This window comes from Xiphophorus couchianus, chromosome 13 (assembly GCF_001444195.1).
Source record: "Xiphophorus couchianus chromosome 13, X_couchianus-1.0, whole genome shotgun sequence".
In the NCBI taxonomy this organism is placed as follows: Eukaryota; Metazoa; Chordata; class Actinopteri; order Cyprinodontiformes; family Poeciliidae; genus Xiphophorus; species Xiphophorus couchianus.
The window spans coordinates 26,902,603-26,919,747 of NC_040240.1; the positions used below are offsets into that span (position 1 = coordinate 26,902,603).

Below are 17,145 nucleotides of genomic sequence, written 5' to 3' on the forward strand. Positions count from 1 at the left end.
GAGCATAAACTTTGGCCACGTTGTTTTCACCAGGGATCAGCTGATTGCGCTGAAACCGGCCGGCCTTCACCCAGTATGCGAGTTGTACCACCAGAGAAGAGAGGACTCTGGACTTGCTGGACCATTTCAGCCTGATGTTCACCGCTTGTCTATTTTGTTACCCTATGGGACAAAGATTAAGCAATAATCTCATGCCTTGGGTAGTTCATTCTTCACATCATACACAACTATCTATGTTGCATTTAGGGAACCTAATATTTCAGCCATCTGAAATAGCTAAGTCATCAATGCTGTGCACGCTGTGGGATCCCCACCTTGTTGTGTGCTTCTGTCACTGGGAAAAGAAGATTGCCCCAAATGTTAAAAAACAAATAAAATCAAATGAGGTTTAGGGATATTTCATAAATGTTTGATTTTTGATGTGATGATAATTACATTGAAAATACCAAAAACATTTATATTGTATTCTTTGAATCTCATGTGAAAATGATTAAGTTGTTTATTTTTTTAAATTTCTTATTATCTAAAAATAAGTGAACAAAAGTTACACGGACCTACACTACCACTTTAGTTGTATTCACCAAAATATTTCTGTCTCACAGGGTCTTTTTCAAACAGTGATGGAAAAATCTGATGGCCATCCATCATTTTAACAGATTTCACAGACCTGACCATTTGGTGCTGCCGTGCAGACATTTTTAACTTTATGCACATAGAATAAGTTACATTGTGGAGTTTACTTAAATGAATCAATAAAAGAAACATTTCCTCAGAATATCATCTCTGATCTGGACACTAAACCATTCATCTTGCTATCTGGGAGTAGACAGCGACATGTTGAAGAGTGATTAACTTTGGACAGTGTGTGATGCAGCTGCCCCACTGCAGCTGGATTCTTCTGCTGAAAAGAATTGTTTTGGACTCAGGTGCCAACTTCTGATCACTTCAACTGGAGATCACTTCCTTTTTTCAAAACTTTGTCACTGCAGAGAAAATGTTTTATGTATTCATCTGCTTGGTGTGTGATCACAAAATGTAGATAATCTGTTCAGCTTGTTGAGTATTAAACCAAATGACAATTAAATGCAATTAAATGCGTAATTATCAATTTAAAAAAAATTGATGGGTAAAAATGGGTTATGACTGAATTTTTTGACCCCATCAGTCAAAATGACAGACAACGAAGATGTGTAGCGTGACCTCTGCACTGACCACTTATAAATTAAACAATTCGGTTTTGACATTTTGGGGCTGGGGGTTCCGCATTATTCCCAGTGCTCCTTTTCCCAAATAAACATGCACAAAACATGCAGAGGAGACCTGGCCTCCAACTGCTAGAAGAAAAACACACACCACCTTTACGTTGAATGAGTCAAAGTATTTTTTTCGTCTCCTTATTGCCCTCTCTTTCCCTCATGAAAAATAAACCAAAGTGAAACTTCACATAAAATTTGGAGGAATGTGTGGTGAAAGAGTCTACAAACGTTACAGCCTTCTGAACTAAACTAACTGACAGCTTTCCAACATTTTTTTTTTTCAAAACTTTGTTTCTGCTCCTGCTATACACTACCGCAAAGAAACCCTTCTCTACCCTCGCCCAATTTTTCAAACTTTCATCTTTTCCCCTCCTTTTCAATGTAAAAACAAACACACGACTATTCTCAGGGGCCACTTAAATGTAGTATAAGCTAGTTTCATTTGTTCATATTATATTGTCCAATCAGGTGAAGAGATACCCATGTCAGTAGTAGGATGGTTACGATAAAAAAAGGGACACTTGATTGTTTATCAACCATAGCCATCTTTCCAAATGTCTGTTCTTCCATTGAGTGTGAATATGTGTGTGAGACAGGGAGTTGCTGTTTATCTTACTTTACCTGCACACACATGAGAAACTGCTCTTCTGACTGAGAAGTAGTTTGGGTGATGAGCTCAGCAGACTCACAGTTTCACCAGGTGTTTGCTAATAATTGCTGCTAGACTGGAAGTGCTGTGTGGAGAAGGAGTGGAGGAGGACAAATATGTCGAGCAGAAGCTGTGCTGTGGGCTGCAACTCCAAGAAGGAGCTTTGTGGAAATCGGTGATGCTTTGTATGAGCAAGCATTTAGGCACCCTGAAAGGCTGCCACCAGAGGAGGTAGTTGGCTCTTTTCGTCTCCATACTCCTCAAACAAAGTTGGCATCAATGGGAGATAGGTTGCTCCTTGTGGAATGAGTTTCCAAACCACCTGAGGGCACTGCAGACCATGAAGTCTTTCAAAAAATAGCTGAGGACTTCTGGGGTGGCGCCATGCTGTAAAAGGCAGGAGAAAAAGCTGCTCTGAAGAACAAGAACAAAACTAGCATTAAAATAAGGTAAAAACAACATAAGGAAAATCAGCTCTTAAAGTGATATAACCATGGAAAATATGGTTAAAAAAGGAAAGAGTACGGAAGAGAAAGGCACAAGAGGAAGGAGTACTGCTGCATGGCAGTACAAAGCCATGAAGTGGAACACTTGGAGCCGCCGAACGAAGAACGGGACTCGGCCATACTTTACGAACAACGGGTCTACGAAAAGAGCACACGGAAGCGGTAGGAGACAACAAGAGAGCACTGGCAAGGCTCGAAACGAGTATTAAGGAGCTCCTGGACAGGACAATGTCCCTGGAACAGAAAGTAGCTCACATGGGGGAAGGATTGCAAAATACTGAAGACAAGATGACACAGATGGAGTGGGCTGCGACATTTCTACTCCGGGAAACAAACTTTCAGAGAAATGGAGCAACTTAGAGTTGAGGATGAGGTGCAACAATATACAAATTAATGGCATTCCTGAGGCTCTGAAAAAAGAACCACCACCATTGGCTTCATAGCACAATTTATCAAATCCCAGATGGGATGGACTTGTGCATTGAAAGAGCACACCGCTCACTGGTGAATAAACCAAAGGACAGCGCCCCCCACCCCCCTCAGGATTCAAAATTACTGGATTTAGGAACAATATTTGGCCAAGATTACAGAAGAAATTAAATTTACCTGACTATATCAAAAATAGCTAGGAATCCAGATCTAGAAATCTTTTAATAAATTCAACGGGAATTTAATCTACAAAAAACCTTTTTATAGATATCTGCAACGTAGACATTATCTCCAGAATAATAGTGAATGGCACTAATTTCAACACATATGACCAAGAGTGAAGAAATTCTATTATCAAAAAGTATTAGCAAAAGTAAACCAAAAAAAGGCCTGATCTCAAAACTATACAAAAGCCTACAATTTGAATCCAACGTTAACAATAAGGAGATTAAGGAGAAGTGGGAATTGGAGACTAATATAATAACAGCAGATGAGGATTGGGAAGGCACATTTAGATCTGACCATATGGTAAGACATTTCAGCTTTGTTGGAGAAATTGTGGAAAGTTGGGGGACTTTACTCATATTTTGGGATTGTCCGAAGGTGGCTGAGTTTTGAAAAAAATGTGCAGATATAAAAAGTATTTTAGGCATTTATTTAGATTTGGACCCACCTGTATATTTTAGGGATAATTTCCTCGGATATGATCGACAAAGACAATAAATACTTGATTAGAGTCTTGCTTCAGATTGCGAAGAAGTGTATTGCATATGCTTGGTTAAGACCACAACCTTCCGGGGTGTGCTGTGGTGGCGGAGGGGTTAGCGTGACCCACATTCAGAGGCAAAGTGGCCTCGACACGGCTGTCGCGGGTTCGACTCCTGGACCCGACGACGCTTACCGCATGTCTTCCCCCCTCTCCTTCCCCCTTTCCTGTCAGCCTACTTTGAAAAAGGGACACTAGAGCCCACAAAAAGACCCCTTGCGGGGCGATAAAAAAAAAACAGAGACCACAACCTTCCAGTATTACACAGTGGAGAGATAGAATTAAAAAGGTCTACATTACGAAGAAAAAAACATCAAAACTACAACTTAAAAAGGAGACGTTTGAATCTAAGTGGAAACCTATAACTAAATTCATATTGTAACCTTGACACCTCTATTTACTTGCGTGCATACCTTTTGAGTTTATTTTGTATTAATTATTATTATTATTATTATTATTATGTGCTTTTATTACTTTAGTCTATTTTGATTATGTTTACTGTTGTCCCTTTCACCGTAATTACCGTGGATTTATATATTCATGAATGTTGTTAATGAACATTGGCTTCTCTTAATGGGGCTAATGTTTATCTAAGGCAAATTATTTGTTTGCTTTTTTCCTCTATCGATAGATTAATAAGATGCGAAATGTGAGATGTAATAAAGGTGGACATGTGTATATGTTTGTATAAGAAAGTTATTGAAAATAAAAAGTAAAAAAAAGAAGAACTTCTTGTTCCTAAGATCTTATGATTAATATGTTTTTGTTTTTACATAGATTTTTATTGCAATTCTGTAGCACTTTGAGATTTACATAAAGTTATAAACATTTTATTACACTGTTTCTCAAACATGCATGAAAGAATCAAAGCTTTTTGTTTTTGATGAGAGAATAACATAACATGACAGAAGGCTAAAACAATTTTACTAAATTTTCTCCCCTCATCCCTCTTTAAGAAGGTGAATTTTATTTGCACAAATCTGTGCAAAGAAGGAAGACTGGAAAATGTTTGGATTTTCGTAAGGACATTTCAAAGCCCCTCTTTTGAATGACCATAACATGAGTTAACTAACAGGTTTTGTTGTCAGCCAAGATAAAACATGAGTTAGGTCTAGACTAACATACATTTACTTGTTTTAAATTGCCAGTTTATAAGGCAATACACACTTTCCACAAAATGGGTAAAGTGAGAGTCGCAGCTTTATTATTACATTAGACAACAGATCATTGTGAATGTCGCTATGACAACCAGTCATCTATTTTAAGCCATAGCACTAATCAATTCCTGTTCTGTTGTTGCCTGAGGTATGGGGAGTTTAAGTTAAGGTAATTGGTACTGATAAGAGAAAAGAACAATGTTTAGAATAGGACACCTATTTCTGGGTAGGTGAATGTGTAGTTGAAGACAAAGAGCAGAATAATTGCCCTAAGGACTTCATGTCAACATACATCAAAGGTCTCTCCACACAAACTCCTAAAAAAACTAATTGGTCTGTTGTGGTGTTAATGTTAAGTATGGTTAAAAACTACAAATGGCCACCTGTGATGACATCATAAAGGAGTGTCGGGCTCAGGTAGTACTGGTGATGCTGGTTGTTATGATGATGCCTATGCTGGGAGTTTGTTGATCCTGAATAAACTAATCACGATGATAAAGTTTGACTCAGCACACTCTTTTCAATAATACAACATGGTGCAAGAATTGCTGCAAGTCATCGTGAGGCTGCAACTCTATTGGGCTACCGGAGACATAGCTGATGACAACGCAGAGAGTCGCTTCTGCTGGTCCATGTGCAACGTTCAGCATCCAGCCATCAGAGTCTTTCAACTTCACAATGCCGCAGGAGTGGGCCAAGTGGATACGACGATTTGAACGGTTTCGTGTGACAAGTAACCTGAACTCTAGTTCTGAGGAGAACTCCAGGTCAACACGCTCATTTATTGCATGGAAAATGAGGCAGATGATGTTCTGCTGGGACTAGCGTTACCAGAGGGGAAAAGAAACACGTACCAAGGAGTTCGTGATGGTTTCCAAGCTTTCTTCGTTGTCAAGAAAAATGTAATTTATGAGCGAGCCAGGTTTAACATACGCAAACAAGAGGAGCACGAAACTGTAGATGCCTTTGTTACTTCACTGGCATCTACAGCCATAACATTGTGCCATAACATTGCAGTTATGGCACACTACATGATAAATTGATTTGTGTCAGATTGGTGGTGGGAATGCAGGATAAAAGATTATCTGAACGTATGCAGCTCAACCCAGATTTGACACTGGAAAAGGCCATTAATTTGGCAAGACAAAGCGAAGAGGAGAAACGGCAGCAATCCTGTCTGATCAAATATAGAAAATGGAAAATCTGTTGACAGGGTGTACAAAGGCAGCATGCTAAGAGGGATCAACCCAAGTTGCACACTACTACAAATAATAAAGGGAAGATTTCTCAGTGTTATAAGTGAGGCAGTTCTCCATCCCACCTCAAACGTTATCGTCCTCTCAACGGGGAAAAATGTAATTTATGTAGAAAAAAGGAACACTATTGAAGAATGTGTAGAAGAACTTTCAAGACTGTGCATGCTGTTGAAAAAGATGACGATTCTTTGTTCTTAGGCAGCATTACAAATGGAGATGAACCTTGGAGGGTGGATGTTGAAATAAACAGAAACATCTCATTCAGGATTGACACTGGTGCTGATGTTACAGTTCTGCCATATGCCATGTACAAAGAAATCTGGGGAAGTTTATTCCACAGTTAACAGAGCGAGACAAGCCTTTGAGGGATCTCTTGTCAAAGAAAAACTGTTGGATATGGGGAGTTGATCAGGCCACAGCATTTCACAGAACTGAAAGAGATGCTTTGTTCTCCACCAGTGTTAGCCATGTACGACACTAACTGGAAATGCAAAGTTTCAGCAGATGCTTCAGCTTATGGTCGGGGGGAGTGTGCTGCTTCAAAAATGGGGTCAGGAATGGAGACCTGTTGTATACGTGTCACGATCTCCAACACAGACTGAGCAGAGATACACACAAGTGGAAAAAGAAGCTTTAAGTCTTACCTGGGTATGTGAAAGGTTCAGTAATTATCTCATTGGCAAACATTTCCAAATGGAGACTGATCATAAACCTCTTCTGAGTCTGTTGAGTTCCCAGATCTTAGATGCTCTACGACCACGTATTCAGCGCTTTAGAATATGACTCACAAGATATTCCTATTCCATCTCATATGTGCCAGGAAAGCATCTGTGGACAGCTGACACACTGTCACGTACCCCCATGACAGAAAACTTAACAGAAACTGAAAATAATATTTATGTGTATAGTGTGATACAAAACTTACCTGCAAGCACGGATTACCTTGAAGAGCTGAGAGAAGAGCTGAAAAGGGCCAGCATATGTGCACGTGTGATGCAGCTGTGTGTTGTCAGCTGAGGAACAATGTTGTAGTGTGTAGGCACACTCTACAACAGTGCACCAGAACTCAGACTGTATTGGGCTGAAAAGGCATTTCTTACAGTGAATGATGGTCTTTTGTTAAAGGGAGAAAGACTTGTTATTCCTTCAACTATGAGGAATCATGTTCATGAGTTTACATGAAGGACATCAGGAAGTGGTGAAATGTTGAGAACAAGCATGGCAGTCACTGAGCCAGCAGCTAAAGGACGTGGTTCTAAAATGCCACACCTGCAACAGAGAGAAAGGAAATCACACTGAGCTACTGATGCCATCACAGTATCCAAACAGACCATGACAAAAACTTGGGGCTGAGCCGTTTACTTTGCAAGGGAAAAATTATATTCTGGTTGTGGATTAAGCCTTGCAGCAAGAAGGTCCTGGGTTCGATTCCCGGCCCAGGGTCTTTCTGCACGGAGTTTGCATGTCTCCCTGTGCATGCGTGGGTTCTCTCCGGGCACTCTGGCTTCCTCCCACAGTCCAAAATCATGACTGTCAGGTTAATTGGTCTCTCTAAATTCACGTTAGGTGTAAGTGTGTGCATGGTTGTTTGTCCTGTCCGTTTCTGTGTTGCCCTGCGACAGACTGGCGACCTGTCCAGGGTGACCCTGCCTCTCGCCCGGAACATTAGCTGGAGATAGGCACCAGCAACCCTCCCGATCCCACTAGGGACAAGGGTGTTAGAAAGCGGATGGATGGATGGATGGATTTGCAATGTGATTCTTCACCTGAAATCTGTGTTTGCACGTCAAGGTATTCCAGAAGTAATGATCACAGATAATGATCCTCAGTTATCCTGTGCTGCTTATATTACATTTGCAAAGTTAAATTGATTTCACCATATTACAAGTAGCCCAAAATATCCACAAAGTAACGGGGAAGCTGAAAATGCTGTTAAAACAATAAAGAACTTTTTGAAGAAACCAGCTGATCCATATCTTGCCTTACTCGCCAATAGAGCAACACCACTTTGGAATGGATACAGTCCAGCAGAGCTCCTTATGGGAAGAAGACTTCGCACAACGGTGAAAACACTTCCATCTTTGCTGAAGCCATTTCTTCCAAACAGTAAGATCGTAACTCAAAAAGAAAAGGAGAGAAGGATAAAAGATGCAGAGAGATATGAATCACACCACAGAGCAAGAGTTTCCAGCAAACTTACTCCAGGACACGGTGTGTGGATTAAAGACCAAGGCAGATCCAGAAGTACCAGAAGGTGATGTTGCTGCAGAACAAGTTCAACTGAGTTCTGAAGGACCTCCACAGCAGAGTCTTCCTGAACTCTCACCTACTCCTAGAACCAGGATTTAGTATGGATTAAAATATTAAGAAAGAAACCACGCGACGTACAACTACGGCAGACGCTGATACGTGCGTGATATGCGTGCACTAAATTCCCTGCAGCACTGATTGGCCGAGCAATGTAACATGATCCTCTGCAGCAAGTGATGGCCAAGCGGGGCGTGTCATCACGACTTTACAGAAGTGTGTCTTTACCTCCGCGGCAGAGGCTCCGCCGAACCCCTGAGACCGACTCATCGAACCCCTGGGGTTCGATCGAACCCAGGTTAAGAACCACTGTGTTAAACATTTCAAAATAATAAGTAACTTCTGTGTAAACCAAATGAATCCTTGTCAGTGCAAACTTTGTATTTTTCAATTATGTGATTCTGATTCCACAGCTGAAAAAAACAACCAATCCACTTTGGCTTAAAGCCAAAGTGGAAATAAATACTGCATTCAACCAAAAGAGTGCAGCTTATGAAGTCTGTATACTATGTTGCCCTTCAGTAATCATTAAATTTAAATAGAGAAGATGGGCATATCCAACTACCTGATGCAATAGTTCACACTACATGATTTTTTGCTCCTATCTTTTCCGTTACGACAATCTTAGAACGTTGGTCTTTCTAAGATTGTGTGGTGTGTTAAGGTAGATCGGTGTGGCCCCTCTGATCTAAATAAGGGGTTCTCCCTGACTGGAGCAGCCTGTTGAATGTGACAGGTAGCCAATCAGAAAGCCAGGATTCTCCTCCTTGCTTTCTGAGGGGAAATTACAGAGGGAAATCCCAAACAGCTGACACAGAGCAACCCCATAATAGTGGAAACAACATTAATGTTTATTCAACATGCAAAGAATATAGAAACTACAAGGGGAGGAGTTGGAGTGAAATTGCTTCCGCAGTTGATAAACCCCACAACGTTTCAGCTGTTCTTCGTTAACGTGACGTAAATAGGTTATAATGATTTTCATTCAGTCAAGACTGACTCTAGCCACATGCATTGCAGATAGAGTGTAGTAAAGCATTGATTAATGCCTGGTTTTAAAATTAGTTCACTGGACTTGTAGCCTTTATTTTGTGTCCATTGTTGGACACCACACGGCAGGAACTAACCCGATCGAACAGTTATACCTAGGATCAAATGATGTCATCATTTGCATATTGGGTATTGTAGGGAACCTGATGGTGATCAATCACCAAAGGTTTGGTGTCACCATGAGTTTATAATTTCGTGTTTCATGGCAAAATGTGAAACTTTGAGGCCTGGCCATTCACCTTCAGCATGCAAGAAAACTCACCGTTTTGATAACTTTGATTCAGCCATTCCTTATGAACAAACTGACCAAGTTTGAACCCAATCGATCAAAATCCCTAGGAGGAGTTCGATTAAATCTTAAGTACAACAGGTTCGATCGTATCTTGTGTGGTGTCCAGCCACATAGCAGGAGCAACACACGACACATGAACTGATTTCACTCACAAGCATTCTGATTCCAGACACAAAATTCTGTAAAACCCCACCACATCATACATGAATTTAAAGTAAATAAACATGGCCGACGCTGTAGAAACAATAGCAATAGAGCAACAGAGCTTGTTGTATTACAATATTTTGTCTGAGTGTTTACATCATTCTGAATAAGTTTGATTAAGGTCAATTTCTGTGTGTAAAACCTTTTCAATCACCTGTATCAAATAGTCAAAACTTATGAGTGAATATGCCATTTAAAATAGCTGTTTTCAAGAAAGGAGAATAAAGATGGTATGAAAAGTCCACAAGGCAAAAATTCAAACACAAAGAGCACGCTTCATTCATGCTCTTCCACCAGTTCATTCATACAGACCCACCATTACTCCCGGAAGGGGAGGGTGGGGGGGTCATACAGGGACCTGACTGTACATACCATGGTCAACACAAAATTAGGGTTTGTGATTACTTCCGATGACAAGCGCTAGTGGCATATTGTCCTAAAGAGGTGACAGGAAACCTTAAAAAAAAAAACCCAGCGAGATCAGATTCCACACTTCAGAAAATATGAAAATGTACATGTTTAAAATGATGAGATGTAGTATTTGACATTTAGCAGCTTTGATCAAGATCAGATTTCTCATGAAAATATAGTAAGCATGCAAAATACATCTACATAATAAGTGTAAGTCTGTAGTTTGGTCAAACGGATAACCTTTGTAGAAACATATCTTTTATAAGCTGCATATCAACAATGGGTCATACCAGAAAAATCAGTGATACAAACCCTGACATTCAAATTGCTTTAGACACATGCATGCAAATTCAGTGGAGCAGAGCAGCAGGACAACACAATCTCTACACTAAATGAGCCACTATGAGTAGCAGAATAATAACAGAAAGCATCAAAAATGGATTTTACTTCGGAATTCACCTACTGCTCTTGAACCGCCGATTAGGATGCAAACGTTCGCTCGGTCTCAGTAATGCTTTGTCCCTACTGTAAAATGCTGGTTATGCCGTCAGGCGCCAGGCAGCCATTTAGGTGCATATGGAGCTAGTTGAGTCTCCACGTAAATGGCTGATGCATTTAGAATTTTTTCTTCCTAATTGCCGAGGGCCATCAGGACTCGGGGCCTCCTCCTGACGCGTATAAAACCGCCTCTCCCTGCAGTACTGCTGGATGAACCATGTAAAACATCTCGATTCGTTACTGTGCGCGTTTAAACGGCAGTGTTAAGTAGGCTTTTTAGATGAGCACAGCTCTTTCTCCAGTCTTCGGTTAACCCCTTGAGACTCTGGATCAAACAATGAAAAGAACTGGAGGCTTTCCAAAAAAAAAAACGCTTCCATCACAACGTCATAAAATCTCTGTTGACAATGCTATTAGAAAAACAAACACACAACACCGAAGCTGTCAAGACAACAATACCCATTTTCTTATGACTCGATACCTTTAAAGGTAAATTCACAGTTCAAGGCGGCGGAGCTGGTCGCAAAAATGTCAGCCTGCATCAATAAATAGCATTGCCAATGCACTCTATTGTCTGATAGCATATCAGCAAATCCACCGGCAGAAAACCGACACAGCAACTAATTAGCCGTTCTACTGCAAATCGAACTCCACCGTCGAGATTTTAAAACATCTCAGCCCAAAGCCAGGCCTTGCGCAAGTCCTCGGACTCACCTGTGTGTCGTTTCGCCTCGTTGTGTACCGTCTCCGGGTTCACGGTCCGGTCCCCCTGACGCGTTGCAGCGGATTCTCACCACCAGTCCCCGGCACCGGCAGGCAGCACTGACCCGCTGATTGGGCCTCGACAGACTCTCATCCCTTCGTTGCAAACAGTAGGAACGCTCATTGGTCAGACAGTTACTCATGAAAACCAGGCAAACAAACAAGTGGCTGTTCGTTTCTAAAGCAGACTCAGGCGGATATTTGATTGGTCAGTAATTTCCGCGGTGGAGAGGAGAGAAATTTGATTGGTGAGGGGGACTCCTGTTGTTAGTGTGTGGACGAAGAGCGGCGTTACTTCGACAGGAGCTGAAAACTGTGTTTTTGATTTTAGGTGTGCTTTCAGGATCTTTCAGGACTCTCTATAATATGTTACAATACAACTACTTGAAGAGTATCCTGGATTAGGCGAAGCTAAATTTATTTTCTCTTAGTTTAAAGCCGGAAAATAATATTTTATTAAACCACCCGATTTTTTTGTTTTTTGCGTATTAAAGTACAAAAGATTGAAGTCAGATCAAACATTATTGTCACAACTCAGAAGACGTGGTTTTAGTAATGTCATTACTTGGGAAAATCCAATAATTATAAAGCCATGAGCGCTGCAGAAAGCACCCGAGGGATCTTTATCATGCATTTTAACATAAAACAAAAAAATTCCTGAAGAAATTTAAGCCTGCCAAAGTGTGCCCGTCGGTCGGAACCCAGGGTTCTGATGCTAAAAATTAGCATCAATGCTAGGCTTAGCTAAAAATTACAAAATAGCATTTGGAGAATCACAAGAATGTTGACTAACATGGACCTGCACCATTCAGCATGTTAAAATTAGTGCATAAGATAAAATTAGCCAGAATGCTACTGTTAGCCTGAATGTTGTTAGTAGCATGTGGGGTATCAATAGCATGTTGTCTGGCATTGACTTACTCCATTCAGTATACTAATCATGGCTAATAAGTAAGAATAATAGGTAAAAGCCGTTTTTTAAGTAAAAGGCTAATGCACTGCTAGACACTGCTACACACTAGTGGGGGCAGTACACTGCTAATGTTTGTGCTAATATTAATGCTAACCTGAGAGAAAAGATAATAAAGGCTAATATTATTGCACAGCCTATGGCGGTGCACTAACCTGAGAGGAATGTTGGGGCTTTTAATTTGAAATTTTCAGTAAGCTTCATTTTAAATGGCCACATTAATCCAATGTGTAACAGTGGTTTGGTTAAACCAGTCACATAAAGCACAAAAGAGCAATTACCTGATGTGAAAAATGTCAAGGCTTTTATTTTGAAATTTTTAATAAGCTTATAAGCTTAGCAGTAGTATGGTTTTAGGCTTAATGTTTAATTTGCAATTTTTAATAAATGATTACTGTGAAGAAGAAAACTATAAACTACAGGAGAAGAAAACTGTAAACATATCGCTGCACTTGACTTTACTGTATGGCTAGCTCTCTGTTACTGTCTCTTACTCTGCAGTTGTGGAGTCACAATGTCTGGGATCAGGAGCGCCCCCTGCCATGAGGCAAAAAAACTGCCTGCCTCACCTGGAATCTGTTCTCTACCATTTATGATCGCTCCTCAGAACACGAAACACGTAACACACCCAGTTGGTGACAAGAAACACTGTACATTATATTATATAAGCTAAATTATGGAAAATCAGTTCATACAGTAAATGTTTTTTTGCCATTTTATTCGCGACGTACAGACAGGAGGAGCATGCTCTCATAGAATGGCGCCAGTGCAGTTAGTGAGAGGTTGGGCAATCCCAGGTGAGGCTCAGCTCGCTGCTGCCTCACCGGCTTCGCTTCGAAGCATTTGAATGGGAAACTGCGAAAATTCAGCGATTTTGAAGAAAAAATAATTAGAATTGGTTAAGCTAAATGAAAAATAGCTACTTTATAGTACAAACCACAGGTTGAAAATAGCAATATAAATGATCTTATCATTATATTGTATATTATTTTTCCATGATGACACCCCTGGTGCACATGTAGAGGAAGAGGATCAGTGGAAACGTCTGCATCCAAATCTAGAACTATGGCCTGTCCTGAAGAGCTGCTGTAGGTCATTTGAAACATGATTATTTTTGTTCTACTGTTGTTGTCATATGGGCGGTATGGATGTAATGTCACTTTCTGATATACTTGGTGTGTGCAAGCTGTTAGCTATGGTTCTTATCACTAAAGACTCCTTTTAAGTGAAATCTCTTCTCTTGTCTGTCTTTCTTTCTTTTTTTTTTTAAGGTGCTACCATAGAGCAAGCATGTACATGATGTCAGAAGGGATTGTGAACCTTTCTCTCACAGGCTTTTTTTCCTGTCTTCCTGCCAAGACGAAGACTTATATTCTTTTCAATCCGGACGCTCTCGACCGCTGCCATCACCAATATGTCCGTCCCTACTGATATCACGTCACTGCAAAGTTTCCTTGGCATGGAAAATTAACTTGCCAAGTACATCCCCAGCTTCAGTGATATTGCAGCCCCCCAGAGGAAATTGACCCACAGGGACACTGCATGATGCTGGTTTCCCCAACATCAAACAGCTTTCGACTGTCTCAAATCATCCCTGACCATCCAAGACCACCTGGTCTTGCTTATTACAATGTTGCTGAGCCTGTCACTTTAACATGCAATGCATCCTGTTTTGGTCTACTAGCTGTCTGCATGCAAAATGGCAAACCCATCGCTTTTGCATCACGTGTTCTGACAGATACAGACACGACACGCTCAGATAGAAAAGGAGCTACTTGCTGTTTTTGCATGTACTTGCCATGCATGTACATGTACATGCCAGTATATTATCTTTTTATACTAAGATAACATCTTTTTATCTTAGTATAAAAAGATGTTTTACACACAGCATTTTTATAGCAAGTGAAGGTAACATAATCACTTGATTGTGGTATAAAATGGCCCTATATGTGCCTGGAAAACACATAATACTGTTCCTTTAAGATTTAATGAGAATGTCACAGAAGCTACCTGTACAGTGTAGTGACCTCAAGCTATCAACATACATTTTGTTCCTGTCAGTAGATCTCTCAGAGAAGGGAGCAGAGTGTGCCAACCTCCTTAACTTGGGTATGTCAGTCATATTGACACACCAATGACAAACCATGAGAATATTTAGGAACGTCTTATTCAGAAAAATAAAAAAAAAATCTTCTCAACGTTTAACCTTAAGACTGAGGGCCACTTTTCCCCTGGTTGAGGTAATCATTTACATTCTTTAACAAACAAATAAATCAAAAACACATATTAATGAATCTAAATATTTTTATTTGGTTTTAGGCATGTTGGATTTTGTTCCACAGAACAAAATCAAAAGATAAAGCAGACATCCAAATACAGCATGTTTTCTCATACATAGACCAACAAGTATGGAAGGAATTAAATGTTTGAACGTCACTTTCTGCCACCTCTTGACCAAAACTACATGGGTCTATTTCTTCTTTTAAAATCCTACAATAAAACTCAAAACAATAAACCTGCCACTTTTAACAGCTTCTGTGTAAACTCAAAAAGGGGATATTTAAAAACAATGAGCTCTTAAAAGCAAACATTGGAAAAAATGTTGCCGCATTGAGTTTTATTCAGCAATATTTTCATGTTTTATGATCCATTTATTTTTAATTCAGTGCTTATGGGTACTTTTGGGCCTAGGTTCTGAATTTATTTTATTTATCTATTTCATATTTAAAGCTAAATATGAAATAGAGACTCAGCAACATCTTAGCTGTAAATATGTTATTGCATAAAGCAATGTTTAGATGTTTTAAATTAAATATTGTCTTTTTACTTTAACAATAAGTTCTGGGACTTCAGTAAGTTTTTTACTTATTTTTTTAATTACTTGAAAATATTTATGCACCAAAATCACTTTTAAAGAGCTAAAACTTGACCATTGCGGGTGAAAAAAAGAAGACAAAAACAAGAAAAATACAGTCATTGTGTCATAAGGGTTCTTTAAATGCACATACTGTGTACAAATGTATACACAGTATGTGCACAGTATTTTATACACTGTATAAAATGTATAAAATAAACTTGCCTTGCCTTGCCTATAAACAAAAATGAAAAATGGCAAGGTCTTTGAGAGTCTACACTCTTATGAATATGTTATATGTATATGCAAAATGTTTAACATAAATGAAAATTGAGATCTTGAATAATTACAGAGTTTGTATACAATTGGATATTTTCAAGACAATCCATGTGGAGATTTTATATATTTGTCTGTTAATTGAATGTACAGAATGAATGAACCAGTTCTTATTGTAAATTAAAGTATGATCATCAATATTCTAGGATGCAGTGTTTTAAGTTAAATTCTCTATAAAAATATGCTACCGGAAGTATCTATTCAAAGAGAAACATAACGATCAAATTAAAAGTTAAAGAAATGTCCAAATCTGAAAACGACTTAGCTCTGTCTTCAAGCTTACGGTAATTTAGCAGTTGTCAAAGTTTTGCATATTACTAAAAATTGAAATTGGTCTGAATTAAAACTGCATTTGTATTTTTTCAAATTCTTTTGTGTCATATGCCACTAAAGAATTTGGGCTGAACTAATTTACAATTTTAAAGCTTAAATGAACAAAACTTACATGAGTAAGTGTTCGAAAACATGCAGCAGGAGAATTAAAGCTTTATTTCCTACTAACACCACCTGCCACTTTCTACTTTTCTACAATTTAACTTTTTAAGATATGTTACTCTTTTTCTTCCCCTTTCTGGTTCTTTAAAACAAAAATGTGAATTTAACTTAAAAAAGGTAATGTAATACTACCAGTCTTATTAAAGCAAATTTACAATAAAACATTTAGAATTCCAAGAATAAATCTGAAAGTCACAAATCATTGAAAGAAAACATCTGTGCAAAGATATTCTGTGCACAACTAAGGAAACAGAAGGATCAACCGAAATGAAGTGTACATGGAAAAGAACCATTTCATAAACAAGCAACATGTTTTCATATTAACCACTAGTTTAAAAGCTACACTTCTTCATATTACATAAATTCACTTTTTGGTTTCACATTGGTTTAATGGTTATTCAAAAGTGAACAGATGAAAGGCCTTTAATTTAATGCTTAACCTCAGACAGATATAAAAGGCAAGATGGTCTTTGGGTTTTATTAAGGCCCTACGGCTGAGTCCTTAGACTACGGTTCATTTGAGATAAATACCAATTTTTTTTTTTTTTTTTACCAATGCCAAAAAACGTAGTAAAAACACCTTTTTAGAGATTTTTGTAATTTTCTTTAATTAAAAGGTTTACAAACATTTGGTCAGTATCCAGGATAAGTTGTCTTTACTTCAAAAGATGAACAATCCTTTTTGAGATTGATTCAGGAAGGACAATCAGTGTCTTTTCTGAGTGGTATGATGGTTGAAGAAGAATCTGTTATTCTTACATAATTGTTTGAACAGGTGGTACAGAAGTTTGTAAAAGGAAGCCCAAAAGGTTTGACCCAAGTCATACATTTTAAGACATTTTAAAAATATTTATAGACTAAATGTATATAAACTTTTGAATTCAAGGAAAGTAAAAAAAAAAAAGAAAAAAGAAAAACTTTAAAAAAATTACTTTTATAGAGTTTTC

General features: G+C 38.9%; 1 protein-coding gene across 2 annotated transcripts in view; it reads right to left on the reverse strand.

The window, feature by feature from the left end:
* gatad2b (GATA zinc finger domain containing 2B) overlaps window positions 1–11,682 on the reverse strand; it is a 46,435-nt gene extending 34,753 nt beyond the window's left edge. The window contains exon 1 of one of the 2 annotated variants that reach the window (XM_028036911.1): window positions 11,496–11,682. The gene's annotated coding sequence lies outside the window, so the exon portion shown is untranslated. The remainder of the gene's footprint in view (window positions 1–11,495) is intronic. The other variant, XM_028036910.1, reaches the window with a different exon arrangement.
* Between the last annotated feature and the right edge of the window lie 5,463 nt (window positions 11,683–17,145).